This window comes from Dipodomys merriami, unplaced genomic scaffold, assembly GCF_024711535.1.
Source record: "Dipodomys merriami isolate MVZ:Mamm:240054 unplaced genomic scaffold, mDipMer1.0.p SCAF_592, whole genome shotgun sequence".
NCBI lineage: Eukaryota > Metazoa > Chordata > Mammalia > Rodentia > Heteromyidae > Dipodomys > Dipodomys merriami.
The window spans coordinates 359,975-369,418 of record NW_027206171.1 but is presented as its reverse complement, the minus strand read 5'-3'; the positions used below and the strand labels follow the sequence as shown (position 1 = coordinate 369,418).

At 37.3% G+C, this 9,444-nt stretch overlaps 1 non-coding gene across 1 annotated transcript; it reads left to right on the top strand.

Annotated features, from left to right (window-relative positions):
* The first annotated feature begins 5,809 nt into the window (after positions 1-5,809).
* LOC138813381 (U6 spliceosomal RNA) lies at positions 5,810-5,916 on the top strand. The gene has a single exon (XR_011367762.1). It is a non-coding gene; the product is annotated as a U6 spliceosomal RNA (small nuclear RNA).
* Positions 5,917-9,444: the final 3,528 nt, after the last annotated feature.

The window sequence follows — 9,444 nt, the reverse complement described above, 5'->3', positions numbered from 1 at the left end:
AATTACATACAAACTTTTACTCATAAACTGTCTTTTAAGGCATATTCATACCATCTTCTACATACTCAAATTTTCTGACAGAAACAAATATGTGGAACAAACATTTTTAGAAAATTCTTACCTCCTTACTGGTGTTTATCCTCACAGCTGGCTAGGACTGAACTGGGTCTCACTACTTTTACTACTACCCTTGAAAAAGATGTTTTCTTATAACAAACAGCACATTTGTTGAGAAATATCACTACCAAGAATTATAAGAAGATAATTTTTACACCGTTTTTATGTATTATAATGAGATTATGTTGAACGTGCTCTCTGTCTCTCTCTCTGTCTGTCTCTGTCTCTGTCTCTGTCTCTCTCTCTCTCTCTCTCACACACACACACACACTTAAACAAACGTTTTAAGGCGCGTAGGTTTTTTAAAAAATGAAAATCGGCTATAAGATTTTTTGGAATTCCAATGGCAAAGTGATATTGTTTTGACCAATATGATAAAAAAACCATGTGTTCAAGGCAATACCAAACAAAATGCAAGGCAAATTTTGACAAACAGAATTTCCACCTTTAAACAAACATTGACAACAAGAGAAGGAACCCTTTAAATCAATTTTGGTGATGAGGTGGTTTAGTATTTTAAATTGAACATTTTAACCATTAGAACAGTGATGAGTAGAGAGGAGATAGGTTGGTGGAAGTGTGGGGGTTGAAGGAAAACCCATCATGTGGTCTTTGTCTCTTGCTAGGTTCAGCTTCCAAGGCATGTAGAGAGAATTGGGGGAGGAGGTGGTTGAACAGGTTTGTAAGGGGAAAAGATAGCACTTTTAACCTGCAGATATTTAAAGGGAGGATGTGGCATAATGAAGTTACTGAAAAGGTAGTTTGAATAATTGGATAAAGTTATTGGAAGAGGTGAGAGGGAGGGATTTTTCTTCGGTAGCCACTTAGAGGAGAAATTAAGAATCTAGATTTTGAAGTGAGTGGGCTCAGGAAAGAGGAAAGGACTGTATTATTGTCTAAGTCCCTAAGAGAAGAAGGATTGGCTTGTTTCTATTATGGGATTTCAGGGTGGTAAAGGGAGAGAGCAGCAAAAGACAGAGGCTGTCCTCATTGTGTTTGTCAGCCAGCCTCAGTCAATAACAGATTAACGAAATGTCCAGACCAGAGGACCATTTAATTATGGTCTGGAAGGGAAGAAGGTGTATTAGCCATAGAAGAGGGTTGAGAAATGTATAAGTATGGAGGGGTTTGTTTAGAAGGATTTTTAACAGGACTCATAGCTTGTTGTTTTACCTTTGGAGGCCTATGCCCACCCCCACCTTGTGTCAGCTACACAAGCATGCAGACAGGCAGGCACAGAGACTGGGGTCAGCAAAAGGAGTTTGCTTGAAACAGATACAGTTTTAGCCTAGAGAATATGGACCAACTGCAAATACCAAGAGTGTAGTTAGAAGAGCAAGGAAGGAGAAAAGGTTCTTTTGTGATGGAGGTCATCAAAGAAAAGAGAGATAGAGGGAAATGGAGAGGGGGAGAGAGACAGATTGAGTTGCTACAAGATAAGGAATTACTTTTTTAGAGCAAACATTGGGTGGCTCCTGGCAGAGAAGGGCTTGGTGAGCAAGGCAGGAGAGTGGAGAGGGAGCCCTCTGGAGTGGAGGTCAGAGAAGGACTTGGTGGACCGAACAGAACAAGCAAAGTGAGTATTTTCTGGAGCAGAGCTTGAGGAGGGCTTAGGTTTAGGGGACCTCAGACTCCTCCCAGTTTCATTGGAGAATTGTTTAAATCAGCAAGAGTAAAACCTAAGGTTCTGAATTTAGGTCAGCAGTGCCATGGTAATGAGACCAGATTTTGGAATAAAAACAAGTCAGTTTTGTTTTTTTATGACTGTAAATCAGTCAGCCCAAAGTCTTAAGTTTAGACAGCAGGCATGCCAATGGGGTGTCTTTGGGAGACAATTTGGAAATTTTGGTAGGACTATGGATCCTGTCCTGATGCTCCAGGCACCGCTGGTGCTTTGGGAAGCCAGACGGATGGATCCCAATAATTAAGAGAGGGCATCCCCAAAGGTCCTAATTAAAGGGTATCAGGGTATAAGGAAAGAAGAGGCTTCTGGAGTCACTGTACCCCACAGACAAGAAGGAAGGGAGGGAGTCCTGCCCTCCTGGGGTCCATGTCAGGTGCCTACACCACAGACCGGGCTAGTTACCTTGTCCTGAAGGCTTTTAGGTATTGGGTGAAGTCAGTCAAACAGTGAAGAGCCACCTGCCTGGAGATCAGAGTCCAGGGACAGGGTAAAGGATAGAGAATAGGGGGAGAGATAAGGCTTTTTCTGAGCTTACGCACGGGGGCAATAATACCTCAAGCCACAGCAGTGTGGCCATCCACTGCTTGCACTGCTTACAAAAGCAAAGGCTGGGAGGTTTTTCAGGTGTCTGTTTAGCCCAAAGTAAGCTCAGAGGGCTCTGTGCTTCTGATGAAGAAAAGCCTTGGAAGGAGGAGGAAGGTAGCAGAAAGGCTCCGTGAGAGGTGGCAAGGAGGTGGGTGGCCCCTTGGCAGAGGGCACCTACTTACTCCTGGTGCGTTTTATCTCCTGGGTGTCAGCACCATATGTTAGGAAAATGGAGGAGAATGGAAAAGGAATAGGCCTGTCTTGATCACCAACAGAAAGGACTCTTTATTGAGGAACAGCCAGGGGCACAGCCCTTCCAGCAGGATTGAGGTTGTGTGAGGTAGCTGGCACAGGATCAGTGTTTTATAGGAGATCTGATCAAGGAGGTAGAGGTTAATGAAAAGCCCCTAGGTCAAGAAAGATGGAGGACTTTCAGTTGGGTCTGAGATGGGATGATTACAACTGGGCCTAGGTGGATTGCCCTACCTGCACATCAAAGGAGTTCACACATACCTGGAATTATGCCTGGAGTCCGTATGGACTTGGGATAATAGGGTGGGGGTCAACCATTCAGGCCAATTGGAAAAAGTTAGTGTTCCGAGCTTTTCTGCATATAAACACTCCATCAACATTTTCTTATTAGAGGATTATTCAAGATTAGCTATATGTTGATTGATAATAACTGAGCTTGACAGAAAGGTGAGGGAAAACTGTCTAGTCTCCAATGAGGTTCTGACTTGTATTTCACAAAGTGTTATGAAAGCACTCAATGAGAAATCTTGTAGCTGCATTTCTTAAAAGTGCTTGCCTAGGGGCTGGGAATGTGGCTTAGTGGTAGAGCGATTGCCTTGCATGCATGAGGCCCTGGGTTCGATGCCTCAACACCACATAAGCAGGAAAAAAAAAACCAGAAGTGGCTCTGTGGCTCAAGTGGTAGAGTGCTAACCTTGAGCTGAAGAGCTGAGGGACAGCTCCCAGGCCCAAAGTTCAGGCCCATGACCGGACCCCCAAAAAAATTTAAAAACAAAAGTGCTTGCCTGGTTACACTTTCTGATAATGTGTCAATTCAAGTACTTCTTGGAGTTCCAAACCATTTAATTTTGCTGTATTAGAAACTTGTTACGTTTTGCGGACAGCTCTTGGTGATGAAATTTGTGCTTTTTAAAATTGCTTTCCCAATTCCATCCACAAAATGCAGACAAAAATTATCTGAAAAAATTCATATCTGTTGATACTGCATATACATTTACTTTCCATTACAAACCTAGAATGCGGTAAAATTTCTCATAGCAATTACACTGCACTAGATTGTGGGCAGTTTCTAATGTAAATAATATATTTATTTTTGTAGAGAATTTGAGTATCCAAAATTTTAATATGCCTGTCATCCTAAAAACAATACCTTGCTGATATTGAATGACAAATATAACTTCCCATAAGTACAGAAATTTTCCTTGTATCTTTTTAATATATATTTTTATTGTAAAGATACTGTACAGAGGGGTTACAGTTACACAAGTAAGGAAATGAGAACATTTCTTATTGAGCATTGTTAACCCCTCCTGTTTTTCCTCTACCATCCCTTCCCTTTACACCACCTCAACTCCTCCCTCCATCCCCCTCTGATAGAGTGTCTTGTACATCCTATTGTTACAATGGATCAACCTGTATCCTTTCCTTATATCTTAAATGAAGAAATGCTGGCTTGTTTCATGCTGATTCTACTTGTGTTGACACACCTAAAGTCACTCCCCAAGTCCAAAAGCACATATATGAAGTGCAAATCATCTTTTGTCAGTGGTATAATTGTGTTCTACACATTTATTGACAGGATACAAACCTTAATACACATATACATTTGAAGGCATTTGATGTGTGAAAACCCGTCAATATAAAATATAAAGTGATTTTGAAAAAAATAAAAGTGACTCAGAAGAAATTATAAATGCAAAAACAGTCTTTACAGAAACAAATTCTTAGAGATATTTCATGACTTTGAAAAGGATAAAGTGGCTGAAATTATTATAAATTTAGAAGTATGACAATTCACAAAAATATAAAAAGATATTCATGTATATCATTATATAAGCCAAAGCAGAAAACAAATGTTGTTTAGATGACTTTTTAAAATACACTTTCTCAGGAACTGGGAAGGGTTTCAGTGGTAGAGTGCGTGCCTAGAATGAATGAGGCCCTGGGTTTGATTCCTCAGTACCACATCAGTAGAAAAAGACAAAGGTGGTCCTGTGGCTCAAGTGGTAGCACTAGCCTTGAACTAAAGAGCTAAGGGAAAGCACCCAGGCCCAAGATTTCAAGCCCCACGACCAACAAAAACAAAATCAAAACACAAAAAATCACTGTCTCTCACTTTTGTGACCTCAACTCTGTAAGACGGCTGCTTCAGCCTAGGGCTAAGATTTTAGCTGTGGACACTTAACACTCCTGATTCAGACTCTACTTGAGAAAAATTTTAATGAATATTTTGTTCTTAATTTTGTTCTTTGTAAATTCATATGCACCTATAAAACATGGTGTGGCCATCCCAGTAACATTCTCAAAGTACCTCCTAATGACGACTTACAAAAAGTTGTATTATATTACAACAAGGAAAACAATGCTACAATAAACAAAACCAATCATTAAATATTAATAATTAATAAAATGAAAAATGAAACAATTACCAGTGTTTCCAGTATTTGAAGTATACTACATATTAGGTTTTACTATTTTTTCATAATCCTGTACATTTAAAACTGCCTAAGATTATGATGTTCAATAAGAGTTTTATAGGCTATGAGTAGTCTTTAAAGTTTCCCACTAAGATTATTATTTATGGCTCATCTCATCTGTATATGGCTTATATCATCATTTGTTCCTCGCTAACCTATAAAGTAAGGAAGCCCTAAAGTTTTAACAGAAACTGTGGAATTAACAAAGTCTTAACTCTTCACTCTGCTTCTTTACACAAAGAATTTGCAAATTCTCATTAGTAAAATTTCTATAAACTCTGAAATGTACACACTTAGTAGTGTATGCTGCTACAATAAATCTTAAATACTTTATGGAAAAGTTTTATGACCTGTCATACAGTCTTAATTTTGGCATATATATATAAGCAAATTCCCAAAATTAAAAATATTTAAAACATTAAAACTTTTAACAAACCTTAACACTTGCTTCAATGTTCATTATGAGAGGTTCCTTGTATAGAATAATTGAATTCCTCCTCTTACACATCTCTTGAACAACAAATATCTGGAATTATATTGTTTTTGACATGCCAATCTTGACTTTATTCATAAATGTGTGCTTATATAAGAAACACATGGTTTTAAAATTTCACAACAATTCTTTAGAACTTACTTTTTGTTGAATTGTTTAGTTTAAGAAAATCAATTACACTTTATATATAAAAAATGTTCTGTGCTCAATTCGGCAGCACATACACTAAAATTGAAATGATACAGAGAAGGGTACCATGGCCCCTGTGCAAAGGTGACAAGCAAATTCATGAAGTGTTCCATATTTTTACAACAGACGCTGGAGTGGATGTGGCCAGAAAGGAACCCTACTGCATTTGAACCCTACTGCATTCTTGGGTGGGAGTGTAAACTTGTTCAGCTACTTCGGAAAGGAGTATGAAGGTTCCTCAAAAGATTCCACATAGCGCTCCCCTATGACTCAACAAATACTACTTCTGGGCATTTACCCAAATGATCACAAACAAGACCATACTAAAACTACTAGCACTAATATATTTATTGCAGCATTATTTACCATAGCTAAAATATGGAACCAACATTGATGCCTCTCAGTACATGAATGGATCAAGAAAATGTTATAGATAGATAAATAGATAGATAGATAGATTGATTGATTTCCATTGTGTGTGTGTGTGTGTGTGTGTGTGTGTGTGTGTGTGTGTGTGTGTGTGTGTGTGTGAGAATAGGAATTCTATACCTCCATCTGAAAGAATGACATTGCCCAATTTGTTAGGAAATGGAAAGGCTTGGAAAAAATTATATTAGTGAAGTAAGCCAAGTCCAAAGAAACATAGGTCCCATGGTTTCCCTTATTTGCAATAAATAATATATGTCTGAGATAAGCAGAAAAGGTCAAAAGCTATGTGCATATGACCAGATAAGATGATGTTAAATGAAATGACCCCCAAAGTAAGTACACAAGTGGGTTTTTTCTTGCTTGCTATTATTTCAAACGTATTTATAATGTACGATGTATTTTATTGTTTCTTTATATGTTCCTTGCCCACAGTATAACCTCTGTTTTCACTGTATTTGATTTTGGTGCACCTGAATCTTGTATATACACTTAGCTAATTGGGGAGGGGAAAGAAGAAACAAAATGGTTAACTAGGAATACTGGTCCACCCATTGTGACAATGAGATGCACAAGACACTATGTTGAAAGTTGAACTTTACAATTTAGGTGGGGTTGGGGGGGAGTGTACTTGTAGAGGTGTGAGGAAGGGATGGTGGGGGAAAAAACAAAGGAGGAGGTAACAATGCCTGAGAGGAAATGGACTCATTACCTTGCTCATGTAAATGAAACCCCTCTGTATGGTATTTTAACAATAAAATACATATAAAAATGTTCTGAGATGGAAAAGTTTATTTCCCCTATTATACCCATATAATATCATTAACTAAGAAATTAATGCAAAACACTGACGTGAATAAGTGTGTGAGTGTGTGTATGTGTGTGTGCCTGCATGTTGGCGTGCTCAGAGTTTGAACTTAGGGCTTTAAGGTCTTGCTAGGCCTTTCCCCTCTAGTTTGGTGAGCTAGTATATTAGCTACATCTCCATTCATGCTCTTTTCTAGTTCATTAAAATTTTTGAAAAATAATGTCATGATTTTTTGCTCTGATTGGTTTCCAAATGTTATCCACAGAACTCAGCCTTCTGAGTACATATCCTGAGTAGTCAGGATTACAAGGGTGACCAACCAGCACAAGGCTTTCAGAAACATATTAAATGTAGAAGAAAATTTACTTCATGAGTGCTTGTTTTATCATCTACATTTAAAGCATTTTGGAGTGATTATATGTGAATTTATTTCGTTTTTGGAGTCTTAAAAGACAGTACGTGATGATATTTAAAAATTTTACTACTTTTTAAAAAGGAAACTGGAAATGTGGAACAGAAGAAATTTGGCTCTCTTTGGACCTCAATTTATAAGCTCATCTCTGTGCATGATAACCCAATGTCACCAACACAGTCTGTGTTGAAGACAAAATGTGGCAGAAAACAACCACCCTTGGCAACAATTGCTATGGTATTATTTCTTGGACAATATGTATATTGAATTGAGTGTGTAAGAGAATGGAGAATTTTACCTACCTTTTTTGTATTGCTGAAAGACTTTTGGAAACTTTGATTTCCTTCCTCATTGTGTGTCTTTGGACCGTGCACTTAGTGCCTTTAATTACAATTTTTCCCAACATTATAATGGTAATAACATTAGCATTACAGCAAATATTATCTTAAGAATTAAGAGGCATGACACTGGTGAAATACTTAAGTTTCTATGAATAAGCTTTGAGTTTGGTCAGCAATTTTTAATACTAAATATAATTCCATATGTATTACAGAAACCATTACATGTAGAGAGAAACCAGAACTAATGTTATCAATTGACTGTGATCTGCTTTCAAGGAAGCCAGGTGGATAACTTCTCATGCTGTAATTCAAACTGGTTATCTTGTCTTGATATTGTAAAAATATCAGGGACAGAATAATGAAGAAATGTTGTGCACTGAGCTGAAGCGCATATGAAAATGTGCAAAACTGATAAAACGTAAACTTATCTGAGCAGTATATTGTGTTACGTCATTTAAGTTACATTGCAAAGATAGGGAGACCTAGAAGAATGAATTCTCCTTTTGATACCCTATCATAGGGACTTAGAAGGACGAACTTACCTCATGCTTGAAGAGGCATCATCGGATGAGAGGAACAGTGTTTTTTTGTTTGCTTCCTTCCATTTATTCTTCAGTTTGAAATCTGAACTACTTGAAACTGAAGGAAACCAAGGGAAATCAGACATGCAGGCTTTGGAAAGAGCAATAAACATAAAATGAAATAAATATAGCCTTGTAAAAGGTCAAACTAAATTGAGTTTTATAGTCTCAAGTGACCTAAGCAATATCATGATATTGAAAATTTTAAAATGTTAGGAGTTGCTTAATTTTTTCCTTTCTACTACCTTGAATTAATTATTGATTTTGTATAGAGAGCTTAAAGATGAGATTAACAAGTAACATGAATAAAAATGGACAAAAGTTCTGAATAGGCCTGTTTTCCAAAAAGCCCTGAAAATCACAGTGGGTTTACAAAGTTGTGTTTAATACCATTTCTATGCTGGCTTAGTGAACAGAAGTCATTAGAGAAATGCAATTGAAAATTACTATGATACTACTTCATAACTATTATAACTCTTACAAAAAACCCCAAAAGAACCAGGTGTGGTGGTAAAGGTTTGTAATTCCAAGCATTTAGGAGGTTGGACTAAGAGGAATTGAGTCTAAAGCCAGTCTGGGTTACTTCACCTATTAGAAACATGCACTTTCATAAAACTCAAAAGGCAATAATGTTGGTGAGAGTATGGAGAAAAGAAAATTCTCTACACTCTTGGTCAAAATACAGGCTCATATTCTCGTTGTAGAAATTAGTATGCATTTTCTAAAAAAATGCAAAGTTGAAATATCATCTGACTCACCAATCATGTGATTGTTTCTCTCTGGGTAACTCGTAAATATATTTGTAGTTCATTGTTATTCACATTATTCACAACAGCAGCCAAGATATACTTCGAAGTTAAGTGTTCAAATTCACACAATTAAAGCAACTCTGGTACATGCACAAATACATGTTCTGTTTCATCCTTAAAATAGCAAGATACTTCTCCCATTAGCCACAACTTAAAATGACCAGAAAGATGTAATCTAAATGAACAAAAATTTTGTCTTCCGAACTTTGTAATACTACACACACGCAAACACACCAACCTCAAACATTACGAGAGAATTTTTTTTTAAAG